This window comes from Syngnathus scovelli, unplaced genomic scaffold (assembly GCF_024217435.2).
Source record: "Syngnathus scovelli strain Florida unplaced genomic scaffold, RoL_Ssco_1.2 HiC_scaffold_250, whole genome shotgun sequence".
Taxonomy (NCBI): domain Eukaryota; kingdom Metazoa; phylum Chordata; class Actinopteri; order Syngnathiformes; family Syngnathidae; genus Syngnathus; species Syngnathus scovelli.
In genome coordinates this window covers 12,501-27,500 of record NW_026061343.1, presented here as the reverse complement: position 1 = coordinate 27,500, position 15,000 = coordinate 12,501, and positions in this window count along the sequence as shown.

Here is a 15,000-nt window from a genome sequence, read left to right as displayed (position 1 = left end):
GCCACCATCCCCAAGCGCCACCCCCGACCGCCACCAGCCGACCGCCACCAGCCGACCGCCACCATCCCCAAGCGCCATCCCCGACCGCCACCCCCCGACCGCCACAAGGCGACCGCCACAAGGCGACAGCCACCATCCCCAAGCGCCACCCCCGACCGCCACAAGGCGACCGCCACCAGCCGACCGCCACCAGCCGACCGCCACCATCCCCAAGCGCCATCCCCAAGCGCCACCCCCGACCGCCACCAGCCGACCGCCACCGGCCGTTCGCGGTGTGCGCCGCCGTTCCCCAAGCACCCTCCGGGACGAAGCCGGAGCCAGAGAATAGCAGCGGCCGTGCGTAAAAGCTGCGGCCGGGCCTCGCGGAAGGTCCCCCGGGCAGCGAGCTGCCGAGCCCCGGCCTCCAGCTTCCACCAGGTAATAGGACCGGGCGCGCGCAAAAGCTGGGGCCGGGCCTGGCGGAAGGTCCTCGGGCATCCAGCGAGATCACACGGCCCCCACCGGAGGCGGCTAGCGCCTCCGTAGAGTAGTGCCGGCCCGTGGAAGCGGCCGCCCGTCAGCCTGCGTTGCCGCTGGTCGAAAAATGCACTAAGTGCCAAACCCCATTCATTTACAACGGCGTGTCCGCCAGAGGGCGCACTTCCCCCGGCGGACCAGCCGGCGGGGCTCGTTAGAGAGTGTATCCGCCTGGCGGTGCCTCCTGGCCGGCCTGGATTCCGGACCGCGACCGCTCACTCGCGGGACCCTAATCGGCCCGCGGACCAGCCGGCGGGTCCTCCGTGAAAGCCTATCCGCCTGGCGGTGCCTCCTGGCCGGCCTGGATTCCGGACCGCGACCGCTCACTCGCGGGACCCTAATCGGCCCGCGGACCAGCCGGCGGGTCCTCCGTGAAAGCCTATCCGCCTGGCGGTGCCTCCTGGCCGGCCTGGATTCCGGACCGCCACCGCTCACTCGCGGGACCCTAATCGGCCCGCGGACCAGCCGGCGGGACCTCCGTGAAAGCCTATCCGCCTGGCGGTGCCTCCTGGCCGGCCTGGATTCCGGACCGCCACCGCTCACTCGCGGGACCCTAATCGGCCCGCGGACCAGCCGGCGGGACCTCCGTGAAAGCCTATCCGCCTGGCGGTGCCTCCTGGCCGGCCTGGATTCCGGACCGCCACCGCTCACTCGCGGGACCCTAATCGGCCCGCGGACCAGCCGGCGGGACCTCCGTGAAAGCCTATCCGCCTTGGCCGGTTCCCCGGCCGGCCACGGGTGGCGAGAATCCGGCCTCCTCGCCCGGAGCGCGCTTCGACTTGGGCGAAAAATGCACTAAGTGCCAAACCCCATTCATTTACAACGGCGTGTCCGCCAGAGGGCGCACTTCCTCCGGCCGGCGGGGCTCGTTGGAGAGCGCGTCCGCCTTCGCCGGTTCCCCGGTCGGCCGCGAACGGCGAAAAGCCGGCCTCTTCCCCCGGAGCCCGGTGGGCGAATTTTTTTTTTTTTTTTTTTTTTTTTTTTTTTTTCAAAGTGCCAACGGCTCTCGCGCCGCGATGCGTCCGCCTTCGCCGGTTCCCAAGTCGGCCACGAACGGCCAAAAATCGGCCTCTTCCCCGGAGCCCGGTCGGCGAATTTTATTTTATTTTTTTCCAAAGTGCCAACGGCTCTCGCGCCGCGATGCGTCCGCCTTCGCCGGTTCCCCGGTCGGCCACGAACGGCGAAAAATCGGCCCCTTCCCCCGGAGCCCGCATGATTATACGCGATGTTAATATTTATTTAATTATTAAATAAATACATACATATGTTTATTAATAATATACGCGGTGTTGATATGTATTTAATTATTACGTATATTGTGAATAAACTAACGGTGATTTTACACGATTTGACTACATGCGTGACCGTGATATAGTGCCGAGGGCTCCCGCGCCGTCACGCGTCCGCCTCGGCACGTGGGGTACCACGGGTCGCCCGCGGCAGCGAGCGTTCGGCTCGCGGGGGCCCGCGGGGTGTTATTAGGGAGTGCGGCAGCCGTGCCGAGGCTCCGGCCGGCCGCCGGAAGTCCCGCGGGGGAGCGTCGGAGCTCCGCGAGGCCGGCCGGGGAGCCTCTTAGTCATCGCCCGCGCTCGCGGTGGTCCCGGTCGCTTAAAGTGCCGCGGGAGGCGTAGCGATGCGAGTGAGTGTGCGCCAAGTGCGAGAGGCGGTGCATTTACGCGCCGTGTCCGCGAGAGGGAGGCAATTCCCCGTTGCGACCTCCGGGAGATCAGCGGGCCGCCGAAAAGGCTCAGCCGGGGTGCCTGGAGCCTCCTCGGGCGTCGAGTTAGGAGGGGGGCGCGCGGAGAACCGGCTGGATGTCCCCTGGAAGCTCAGCGGGCCGTGGGAAAGGCTTGGCCGGGGTGCCTGGAGCCTCGGCCGGCTTAAAAAGGTGGGAGGGGGGCGCGCGGAGAACCGGCTGGAGGTCCCCTGGAAGCTCAGCGGGCCGTGGGAAAGGCTTGGCCGGGGTGCCTGGAGCCTCGGCCGGCTTAAAAAGTTGGGAGGGGGGCGCGCGGAGAACCGGCTGGAGGTCCCCTGGAAGCTCAGCGGGCCGTTCAAAACGCTTAGCCGAGGTGCCTGGAGCCTCGGCCGGCTTAAAAGTGAGGAGGAAAGCGCGCGGAGAACCGGCCGGAGGTCCCCTGGAAGCTCAGCGGGCCGTGGGAAAAAGCTTAGCCGGGGTGCCGGAAGCCTCGGCCGGCTTAAAACGTGAGGAGGAAAGCACCGGGAGAACCGGCTGGAGGTCTTCTGGAAGCTCAGCGGGCCGTGGAGAAAGCTTAGCCGGGGTGCCGGAAGCCTCGGCCGGCTTAAAATGTGAGGAGGAAACCGGCTGGACGTCTTCTGGAAGATCAGCGGGCCGTGGAAAATGCTAAGCCGAGGTGCTGGTTGTCGAATAAGGCTCCGCCATCTCGTAGAAGGTGCTAATAAAGTTCATATCCGCTCGGCTGGAGGTAATTGGCCAGCGGACCGGCCGGCGGGACCTCCGTGACCGCCTATCCGCCTGGCGGTGCCTCCTGGCCGGCGTGCATTCCGGGCCGCGACCGCTCACTTACGGGACCCTGATTGGCCCGCGGACCGGCCGGCGGGACCTCCGTGACCGCCTATCCGCCTGGCGGTGCCTGCTGGCCGGCGTGCATTCCGGGCCGCGACCGCTCACTTACGGGACCCTGATTGGCCCGCGGACCGGCCGGCGGGACCTCCGTGACAGCCTACCCGCCTGGCGGTGGCTGCTGGCCGGCGCGGATTCCGGGCCGCGACCGCTAACTTACGGGACCCTAATTGGCCCGCGGACCAGCTGGCGGGACCTCCGTGACAGCCTACCCGCCTGGCGGTGCCTCCTGGCCGGCGTGGATTCCGGGCCGCGACCGCTAACTTACGGGACCCTAAACGGCCCGCGGACCAGCTGGCGGGACCTCCGTGACCGCCCATCCGCCTGCCGGTGCCTCCTGGCCGGCGTGGATTCCGGGCCGCGACCGCTAACTTACGGGACCATAAATGGCCCGCGGACCAGCTGGCGGGACCTCCGTGACCGCCTATCCGCCTGGCGGTGCCTCCTGGCCGGCCTGGATTCCGGGCCGCGACCGCTCACCTACGGGACCCTAAATGGCCCGCGGACCAGCCGGCGGGACCTCCGTGACAGCCTATCCGCCTCCCGGTGGCTGCTGGCCGGCGCGGATTCCGGGCCGCGACCGCTAACTTACGGGACCCCAATTGGCCCGCGGACCAGCCGGCGGGACCCCCGTGACCGCCTATCCGCCTTGGCCGGTTCCCCGGCCGGCCACGGATGGCGAGAATCCGGCCTCCTCGCCCGGAGCGCTCGTCGGCTTCGGCGAAAAATGCACTAAGTGCCAAACCCCATTCATTTACAATAGCGTGTCCGCCAGAGGGCGCAGTTCCCCCCGCGGACCGGCCGGCGGGACCTCCGTGACCGCCTATCCGCCTGGCGGTGGCTGCGGGCCGGCGCGAATTCCGGGCCGCGACCGCTAACTTACGGGACCCCGATTGGCCCGCGGACCAGCCGGCGGGACCTCCGTGACCGCCTATCCGCCTGCGCTGGTTCCCCGGCCGGCGCGAATTCCGGGCCGCGACCGCTAACTTACGGGACCCCGATTGGCCCGCGGACCAGCCGGCGGGACCTCCGTGACCGCCTATCCGCCTGCGCTGGTTCCCCGGCCGGCGCGAATTCCGGGCCGCGACCGCTAACTTACGGGACCCCGATTGGCCCGCGGACCAGCCGGCGGGACCTCCGTGACCGCCTATCCGCCTGCGCTGGTTCCCCGGCCGGCGCGAATTCCGGGCCGCGACCGCTAACTTACGGGACCCCGATTGGCCCGCGGACCAGCCGGCGGGACCTCCGTGACCGCCTATCCGCCTGCGCTGGTTCCCCGGCCGGCGCGAATTCCGGGCCGCGACCGCTAACTTACGGGACCCCGATTGGCCCGCGGACCAGCCGGCGGGACCTCCGTGACCGCCTATCCGCCTGCGCTGGTTCCCCGGCCGGCGCGAATTCCGGGCCGCGACCGCTAATTTACGGGACCCCAATTGGCCCGCGGACCAGCCGGCGGGACCTCCGTGACCGCCTATCCGCCTTCGCTGGTTCCCCGGTCGGCGTGTATTCCGGGCCGCGGCCGCTCACTTACGGGACCAAAATTGGCCCGCGGACCAGCCGGCGGGACCTCCGTGACCGCCTATCCGCCTGCGCTGGTTCCCCGGCCGGCGTGGATTCCGGACCGCGACCGCTAAATTACGGGACCCAAATTGGCCCGCGGACCAGCCGGCGGGACATCCGTGACCGCCTATCCGCCTTCGCTGGTTCCCCGGTCGGCCACAGATGACGAATATTCGGCCTCTCGCTCTGGAAGTCCTGCCGACTTAGCCGAAAATTTTCTAAGTGCCATCGGCTCTCGCTCGGAAAAGTGTCCGCCTCGTCTGGTTCCCCAGCTCGGCCTCAGAATTCGAAAATTCGGCCTCTCTGAGGTACCAGGGGTGGGCTTTATGTACTTGGTCCCCCCAGTTAGTGTACTCATCACTTTACCCCCCTTTCGCAAAATATAGTCGGCACGTATGTGCAGAACTGTTTATTTTCATTTTAAAAATTTTCTAAGTGCCAGCGGAAGCTGTCACACGAACTGTCCGAGCTACCACGGTGCCCATCCCGGGCAGTGACGGCAAAAGGCCGATGTGTGTTTGATGGAAGTCTGAATAATTTCTAAGTGCCAACGGCTCAACCGCCGTAAAGTGTCCGCCTCGGCTGGTTCTCCCGGTCGGCCCGAACGAGCGAAAATTCGGCCTCTTCCCCTGGAGGTCCGGAACATTTTGGCGAATATTTTCAAAGTGCCAACGGCTGTTGCGCCGTAAAGTGTCCGCCTCGGCTGGTTCTCCCGGTCGGCCCGAACGAGCGAAAATTCGGCCTCTTCCCCTGGAGGTCCGGAACATTTTGGCGAATATTTTCAAAGTGCCAACGGCTGTTGCGCCGTAAAGTGTCCGACCCGGCCGGTTCCTCCGGTCGGCTCCGAACGAGCGAAAATTCGGCCTCTTCCCCTGGAGGTCCGGAACATTTTGGCGAATATTTTCAAAGTGCCAACGGCTGTTGCGCCGTAAAGTGTCCGACCCGGCCGGTTCCTCCGGTCGGCCCGAACGAGCGAAAATTCGGCCTCTTCCCCTGGAGGTCCGGAACATTTTGGCGAATATTTTCAAAGTGCCAACGGCTGTTGCGCCGTAACGTGTCCGACCCGGCCGGTTCCTCCGGTCGGCCCGAACGAGCGAAAATTCGGCCTCTTCCCCTGGAGGTCCGGAACATTTTGGCGAATATTTTCAAAGTGCCAACGGCTGTTGCGCCGTAACGTGTCCGACCCGGCTGGTTCCTCCGGTCGGCTTGAACGAGCGAAAATTCGGCCTCTTCCCCTGGAGGTCCGGAACATTTTGGCGAATATTTTCAAAGTGCCAACGGCTGTTGCGCCGTAACGTGTCCGACCCGGCTGGTTCCTCCGGTCGGCTTGAACGAGCGAAAATTCGGCCTCTTCCCCTGGAGGTCCGGAACATTTTGGCGAATATTTTCAAAGTGCCAACGGCTGTTGCGCCGTAACGTGTCCGACCCGGCCGGTTCCTCCGGTCGGCCCGAACGAGCGAAAATTCGGCCTCTTCCCCTGGAGGTCCGGAACATTTTGGCGAATATTTTCAAAGTGCCAACGGCTGTTGCGCCGTAACGTGTCCGACCCGGCTGGTTCCTCCGGTCGGCTTGAACGAGCGAAAATTCGGCCTCTTCCCCTGGAGGTCCGGAACATTTTGGCGAATATTTTCAAAGTGCCAACGGCTGTTGCGCCGTAACGTGTCCGACCCGGCTGGTTCCTCCGGTCGGCTTGAACGAGCGAAAATTCGGCCTCTTCCCCTGGAGGTCCGGAACATTTTGGCGAATATTTTCAAAGTGCCAACGGCTGTTGCGCCGTAACGTGTCCGACCCGGCCGGTTCCTCCGGTCGGCCCGAACGAGCGAAAATTCGGCCTCTTCCCCTGGAGGTCCGGAACATTTTGGCGAATATTTTCAAAGTGCCAACGGCTGTTGCGCCGTAACGTGTCCGACCCGGCTGGTTCCTCCGGTCGGCCCGAACGAGCGAAAATTCGGCCTCTTCCCCTGGAGGTCCGGACGACTTTGGCGAATATTTTCTAAGTGCGAACGGCTGTTGCGCCGTAACGTGTCCGACCCGGCCGGTTCCTCCGGTCGGCCCGAACGAGCGAAAATTCGGCCTCTTCCCCTGGAGGTCCTGTGAAGTTTAACGAATATTTTCTAAGTGCGAACGGCTGTTGCGCCGTAACGTGTCCGACCCGGCCGGTTCCTCCGGTCGGCCCGAACGAGCGAAAATTCGGCCTCTTCCCCTGGAGGTCCGGACGACTTTGACGAATATTTTCTAAGTGCCAACGGCTGTTCCGCCGTAACGTGTCCGACCCGGCCGGTTCCTCCGGTCGGCCTGAACAAGTGAAAATTCGGCCTCTTCCCCTGGAGGTCCGGAACATTTTGGCGAATATTTTCTAAGTGCCATCGGCTCTTCCGCCGTAAGGTGTCCGACCCGGCCGGTTCCTCCGGTCGGCCTGAACGAGCGAAAATTCGGCCTCTTCCCCTGGAGGTCCTGTCAAGTTTAACGAATATTTTCTAAGTGCCATCGGCTCTTCCGCCGTAATGTGTCCGACTCGGCCGGTTCCTCCGGTCGGCCTGAACGAGCGAAAATTCGGCCTCTTCCCCTGGAGGTCCTGTCAAGTTTAACGAATATTTTCTAAGTGCCATCGGCTCTTCCGCCGTAAGGTGTCCGACTCGGCCGGTTCCTCCGGTCGGCCTGAACGAGCGAAAATTCGGCCTCTTCCCCTGGAGGTCCTGTCAAGTTTAACGAATATTTTCTAAGTGCCATCGGCTCTTCCGCCGTAAGGTGTCCGACTCGGCCGGTTCCTCCGGTCGGCCTGAACGAGCGAAAATTCGGCCTCTTCCCCTGGAGGTCCTGTCAAGTTTAACGAATATTTTCTAAGTGCCATCGGCTCTTCCGCCGTAAGGTGTCCGACTCGGCCGGTTCCTCCGGTCGGCCTGAACAAGTGAAAATTCGGCCTCTTCCCCTGGAGGTCCGGAACATTTTGGCGAATATTTTCTAAGTGCCATCGGCTCTTCCGCCGTAAGGTGTCCGACTCGGCCGGTTCCTCCGGTCGGCCTGAACGAGCGAAAATTCGGCCTCTTCCCCTGGAGGTCCTGTCAAGTTTAACGAATATTTTCTAAGTGCCATCGGCTCTTCCGCCGTAAAGCGTCCGACTCGGCTGGTTCCCGATGTCGGCCAGAACAAGTGGAAATTCGGCCTCTTCCCCTGGAGGTCAGTTGAAGTTTAACGAATATTTTCTAAGTGCCAACGGCTGCTCCGCCGTAAAGCGTCCGACTCGGCTGGTTCCCGATGTCGGCCAGAACAAGTGAAAATTCGGCCTCTTCCCCTGGAGGTCCGTTCAAGATTAACGAATATTTCCTAAGTGCCAACGGCTGCTCCGCCGTAAAGCGTCCGACTCGGCTGGTTCCCGATGTCGGCCAGAACAAGTGAAAATTCGGCCTCTTCCCCTGGAGGTCCGTTCAAGATTAACGAATATTTTCTAAGTGCCAACGGCTCTTGCGCCGAAAAGCGTCCGCCTCGGCTGGTTCCCGCGGTCGGACACAAAATGTGTCAATTCGGCCTCTCTGAGGTACCAGGGGTAGGCTTTATGTACTTGGTCCCCCCAGTTAGTGTACTCATCACTTTACCCCCCTTTCGCAAAATATAGTCGGCACGTATGTGCAGAACTGTTTATTTTCATTTTAAAAATTGTCTAAGTGCCAGCGGAAGCTGTCACACGAACTGTCCGAGCTACCACGGTGCCCATCCCGGGCAGTGACGGCAAAAGGCCGATGTGTGTTTGATGGAAGTCTGAATAATTTCTAAGTGCCAACGGCTCAACCGCCGTAAAGTGTCCGCCTCGGCCGGTTCTCCCGGTCGGCCCGAACGAGCGAAAATTCGGCCTCTTTCCCTGGAGGTCCGGAACATTTTGGCGAATATTTTCTAAGTGCCAACGGGTGCTCCGCCGTAAAGTGTCCGCCTCGGCTGGTTCCCCCGGTCGGCCAGAACAAGTGAAAATTCGGCCTCTTCCCCTGGAGGTCCGGAACATTTTGGCGAATATTTCCTAAGTGCCAACGGCTCAACCGCCGTAAAGTGTCCGCCTCGGCCGGTTCTCCCGGTCGGCCCGAACGAGCGAAAATTCGGCCTCTTTCCCTGGAGGTCCGGAACATTTTGGCGAATATTTTCTAAGTGCCAACGGGTGCTCCGCCGTAAAGTGTCCGCCTCGGCCGGTTCCCCCGGTCGGCCAGAACAAGTGAAAATTCGGCCTCTTCCCCTGGAGGTCCGGAACATTTTGGCGAATATTTCCTAAGTGCCAACGGCTGCTCCGCCGTAAAGTGTCCGCCTCGGCCGGTTCACCCGGTCGGCCAGAACAAGTGAAAAATCGGCCTCTTCCCCTGGAAGTCCGGCCGAGTTAAGGTAAATATTTCCTAAGTGCCAACGGCTGCTCAGCCTTAAAGTGTCCGACTCGGCTGGTTCCCGATGTCGGCCAGAACAAGTGAAAATCCGGCCTCTTCCCCTGGAAGTCCGGCCGAGTTAAGGCAAATATTTCCTAAGTGCCAACGGCTGCTCCGCCGTAAAGTGTCCGACTCGGCTGGTTCCCGATGTCGGCCAGAACAAGTGAAAATCCGGCCTCTTCCCCTGGAAGTCCGGCCAAGTTCGGCGAATATTTCCTAAGTGCTAACGGCTGCTCCGCCGTAAAGAGACCGACTCGGCTGGTTCCCGATGTCGGCCAGAACAAGTGAAAATTCGGCCTCTTCCCCTGGAGGTCAGTTGAAGTTTAACGAATATTTCCTAAGTGCCAACGGCTGCTCCGCCGTAAAGTGTCCGACTCGGCTGGTTCCCGATGTCGGCCAGAACGAGTGAATATTCGGCCTCTTCCCCTGGAGGTCCGGAACATTTTGGCGAATATTTCCTAAGTGCCAACGGCTGTTCCGCCGTAAAGAGTCCGACTCGGCTGGTTCCCGATGTCGGCCAGAACAAGTGAAAAATCGGCCTCTTCCCCTGGAAGTCCGGCCGAGTTAAGGCAAATATTTCCTAAGTGCCAACGGCTGTTCCGCCGTAAAGGGTCCGACTCGGCTGGTTCCCGATGTCGGCCAGAACAAGTGAAAAATCGGCCTCTTCCCCTGGAAGTCCGGCCGAGTTAAGGCAAATATTTCCTAAGTGCCAACGGCTGCTCCGCCGTAAAGCGTCCGACTCGGCTGGTTCCCGATGTCGGCCAGAATAAGTGGAAATTCGGCCTCTTCCCCTGGAGGTCCGTTCAAGATTAACGAATATTTTCTAAGTGCCAACGGCTGCTCCGCCGAAAAGCGTCCGACTCGGCTGGTTCCCGATGTCGGCCAGAACAAGTGAAAATTCGGCCTCTTCCCCTGGAGGTCAGTTGAAGTTTAACGAATATTTTCTAAGTGCCAACGGCTGTTCCGCCGTAAAGAGTCCGACTCGGCTGGTTCCCGATGTCGGCCAGAACAAGTGAAAATTCGGCCTCTTCCCCTGGAGGTCAGTTGAAGTTTAACGAATATTTTCTAAGTGCCAACGGCTGTTCCGCCGTAAAGAGTCCGACTCGGCTGGTTCCCGATGTCGGCCAGAACAAGTGAAAATTCGGCCTCTTCCCCTGGAAGTCCGGCCGAGTTAAGGCAAATATTTCCTAAGTGCCAACGGCTGTTCCGCCGTAAAGAGTCCGACTCGGCTGGTTCCCGATGTCGGCCAGAACAAGTGAAAAATCGGCCTCTTCCCCTGGAAGTCCGGCCGAGTTAAGGCAAATATTTCCCAAGTGCCAACGGCTGTTCCGCCGTAAAGGGTCCGACTCGGCTGGTTCCCGATGTCGGCCAGAACAAGTGAAAAATCGGCCTCTTCCCCTGGAAGTCCGGCCAAGTTCGGCGAATATTTCCTAAGTGCCAACGGCTGTTCCGCCGTAAAGAGTCCGACTCGGCTGGTTCCCGATGTCGGCCAGAACAAGTGAAAATTCGGCCTCTTCCCCTGGAAGTCCGGCCGAGTTAAGGCAAATATTTCCTAAGTGCCAACGGCTGTTCCGCCGTAAAGAGTCCGACTCGGCTGGTTCCCGATGTCGGCCAGAACAAGTGAAAAATCGGCCTCTTCCCCTGGAAGTCCGGCCAAGTTCGGCGAATATTTCCTAAGTGCCAACGGCTGTTCCGCCGTAAAGAGTCCGACTCGGCTGGTTCCCGATGTCGGCCAGAACAAGTGAAAATTCGGCCTCTTCCCCTGGAAGTCCGGCCGAGTTAAGGCAAATATTTCCTAAGTGCCAACGGCTGTTCCGCCGTAAAGAGTCCGACTCGGCTGGTTCCCGATGTCGGCCAGAACAAGTGAAAATCCGGCCTCTTCCCCTGGAAGTCCGGCCGAGTTAAGGCGAATATTTCCTAAGTGCCAACGGCTGCTCAGCCTTAAAGTGTCCGACTCGGCTGGTTCCCGATGTCGGCCAGAACAAGTGAAAATCCGGCCTCTTCCCCTGGAAGTCCGGCCGAGTTAAGGCGAATATTTCCTAAGTGCCAACGGCTGCTCAGCCTTAAAGTGTCCGACTCGGCCGGTTCCCGATGTCGGCCAGAACAAGTGAAAATCCGGCCTCTTCCCCTGGAAGTCCGGCCGAGTTAAGGCAAATATTTCCTAAGTGCCAACGGCTGTTCCGCCGTAAAGGGTCCGACTCGGCTGGTTCCCGATGTCGGCCAGAACAAGTGAAAAATCGGCCTCTTCCCCTGGAAGTCCGGCCGAGTTCGGCGAATATTTCCTAAGTGCCAACGGCTGTTCCGCCGTAAAGAGTCCGACTCGGCTGGTTCCCGATGTCGGCCAGAACAAGTGAAAATCCGGCCTCTTCCCCTGGAAGTCCGGCCGAGTTAAGGCGAATATTTCCTAAGTGCCAACGGCTGCTCCGCCGTAAAGCGTCCGACTCGGCTGGTTCCCGATGTCGGCCAGAATAAGTGGAAATTCGGCCTCTTCCCCTGGAGGTCAGTTGAAGTTTAACGAATATTTTCTAAGTGCCAACGGCTGCTCCGCCTTAAAGCGTCCGACTCGGCTGGTTCCCGATGTCGGCCAGAACAAGTGAAAATTCGGCCTCTTCCCCTGGAGGTCCGTTCAAGTTTGGGGAATATTTTCTAAGTGCCAACGGCTGCTCCGCCTTAAAGCGTCCGACTCGGCTGGTTCCCGATGTCGGCCAGAACAGGTGAAAATTCGGCCTCTTCCCCTGGAGGTCCGTTCAAGTTTGGCGAATATTTTCTAAGTGCCAACGGCTGCTCCGCCTTAAAGTGTCCGACTCGGCTGGTTCCCGATGTCGGGCAGAACAAGTGACAATTCGGCCTCTTCCCCTGGAAGTCCGGCCGAGTTTGGCGAATATTTTCTAAGTGCCAACGGCTGCTCCGCCGTAAAGAGTCCGACTCGGCTGGTTCCCGATGTCGGCCAGAAAAAGTGACAATTCGGCCTCTTCCCCTGGAGGTCCTTTGAAGTTTAGCGAATATTTTCTAAGTGCCAACGGCTCTTGCGCCGAAAAGCGTCCGCCTCGGCTGGTTCCCGCGGTCGGCCGTAATAGGCGAAAATTCGGCCTCTTCCCCTGGAGCGACCTCCAAATTTGGGCGAAATTTTTTCTAAGTGCCTAAAGGTACCAGGGGTTTGGGTACCAGGGGTGCATTACCAACTGGTCTTTTGTCAACCCATGTACTTTTTCTAGAGTACATGGGTTGGTCCCCCCACTTAGTGTACTCATCACTTTACCCCCCTTTCGCAAAATATAGTCAGAACGAGCATGGGGGACGCAATTGTTTTCCATGCAAATCAATTGGGCCTGGTCCGAGCGCTGGTAACGGCCGCCAGCAAGCGTCCCCTGCTCGGATAGCAGAACTGAAGAAGGCACGGCACTTCCAGAGAGAGAGAGAAAATTTTCTAAGTGCCACATTTCTCAAAAATTTTCAAAGTGCCACATCTCTCAAAAAATTTCTAAGTGCCACATCTCTCAAAAAATTTCTAAGTGCCACATCTCTCAAAAACTTTCAAAGTGCCACATCTCTCAAAAACTTTCAAAGTGCCACATCTCTGAAAAACTTTCTAAGTGCCACGTCTCTGAAAAATTTTCTAAGTGCCACAGCACGGCTGTGAAATATTCAAAGTCCTACAGGCATTGGCAGAATGCGCGGACGGCCGTCTGCTCCCGGCGGCCGCCGCGAAGCTACTACCCCCTCCCGGGGACGGCTGTCTGCTCCCGGCAGCCGTCCTTACCCCCCTCCCCCGTTTGCACCGCCTGAAGTTAGACCCGCCTTGGTAGGGCCCCCACCGGCCCCGGCTCGCCGGCGTTGGGTGGACGGTTCCTGCCCACTTGCGGGTCCCGGTCGCTTGGCAACCGACCGGGGAGGACCAGCCGCCTCCTTAAACACAGGCTGGAAGGGAAATCCGGTCAAGCTACGGAGGACCGGCCGCCTCCTTAAACACAGGCCGGAAGGGAAATCCGATCAAGCTACGGAGGACCGGTCGCCTCCCTAAACACAGGCCGGGCAAAAATCTGCGAATGGGCCCGTCAAGGGTAGTGGGTCATCCAAGGTGGGAGGTACCGGCCGCCTCCTTAAACACAGGCCGGGCAAAAATCTGCGAATGGCCCGTCAAGGGTTGTTGGTCATCCAAGGAGGGAGGTACCGGCCGCCTCCTTAAACACAGGCCGGGCAAAAATCTGCGAATGGCCCGTCAAGGGTTGTTGGTCATCCAAGGAGGGAGGTACCGGCCGCCTCCTTAAACACAGGCCGGGCAAAAATCTGCGAATGGCCCGTCAAGGGTTGTTGGTCATCCAAGGAGGGAGGTACCGGCCGCCTCCTTAAACACAGGCCGGGCAAAAATCTGCGAACGGCCCGTCAAGGGTTCTGTCTCATCCAAGAAAGGGGTACCGGCCGCCTCAGAGGCCGGAGCGAAGGGGGCGAAAGGCTGTCGATGGGGAAGGATCGGGGCCACGGCTAATCTAGCGATGCCCGCGTCGGGCGGTCACTCCGACGAATGAGCGGGGCCGAATCCGGCGCGAGGCGGCCTTCAGGCACGTGGTTCGAGACGACCTCACCCGGCTCTAGCCCGGAGGATCGGAGGCAACGGCCGTCTCCTTAAGCTAAGGCCGGACGAAAATCTGCGGATGCGGTCCATCCAAGGCAGACGGAGGTACCGGCCGCCTCGGTAAATAAAGCCCGGGCAAAAATCTGCGAACGGCCCGTCAAGGGTTCTGTCTCATCCAAGAAAGGGGTACCGGCCGCCTCAGAGGCCGGAGCGAAGGGGGCGAAAGGCTGTCGATGGGGAAGGATCGGGGCCACGGCTAATCTAGCGATGCCCGCGTCGGGCGGTCACTCCGACGAATGAGCGGGGCCGAATCCGGCGTAGGCGGCCTTCAGGCACGTGGTTCGAGACGACCTCACCCGGCTCTAGCCCGGAGGATCGGAGGCAACGGCCGTCTCCTTAAGCTAAGGCCGGACGAAAATCTGCGGATGCGGTCCATCCAAGGCAGACGGAGGTACCGGCCGCCTCGGTAAATAAAGCCCGGGCAAAAATCTGCGAACGGCCCGTCAAGGGTTCTCTCTCATCCAAGAAAGGGGTACCGGCCGCCTCAGAGGCCGGAGCGAAGGGGGCGAAAGGCTGTCGATGGGGAAGGATCGGGGCCACGGCTAATCTAGCGATGCCCGCGTCGGGCGGTCACTCCGACGAATGAGCGGGGCCGAATCCGGCGTAGGCGGCCTTCAGGCACGTGGTTCGAGACGACCTCACCCGGCTCTAGCCCGGAGGATCGGAGGCAACGGCCGTCTCCTTAAGCTAAGGCCGGACGAAAATCTGCGGATGCGGTCCATCCAAGGCAGACGGAGGTACCGGCCGCCTCGGTAAATAAAGCCCGGGCAAAAATCTGCGAACGGCCCGTCAAGGGTTCTGTCTCATCCAAGAAAGGGGTACCGGCCGCCTCAGAGGCCGGAGCGAAGGGGGCGAAAGGCTGTCGATGGGGAAGGATCGGGGCCACGGCTAATCTAGCGATGCCCGCGTCGGGCGGTCACTCCGACGAATGAGCGGGGCCGAATCCGGCGTAGGCGGCCTTCAGGCACGTGGTTCGAGACGACCTCACCCGGCTCTAGCCCGGAGGATCGGAGGCAACGGCCGTCTCCTTAAGCTAAGGCCGGACGAAAATCTGCGGATGCGGTCCATCCAAGGCAGACGGAGGTACCGGCCGCCTCGGTAAACAAAGCCCGGGCAAAAATCTGCGAATGGTCCGTCAAGGATTCTGGCTCATCCAAGGTGGGGGTACCGGCCGCCTCTATTAACAGGCCGGAGTACAGGGGGCGAAAGGCTGTCGATGGGGAAGGATCGGGGCCACGGCTAATCTAGCGATGCCCGCGTCGGGCGGTCACTCCGACGAATGAGCGGGG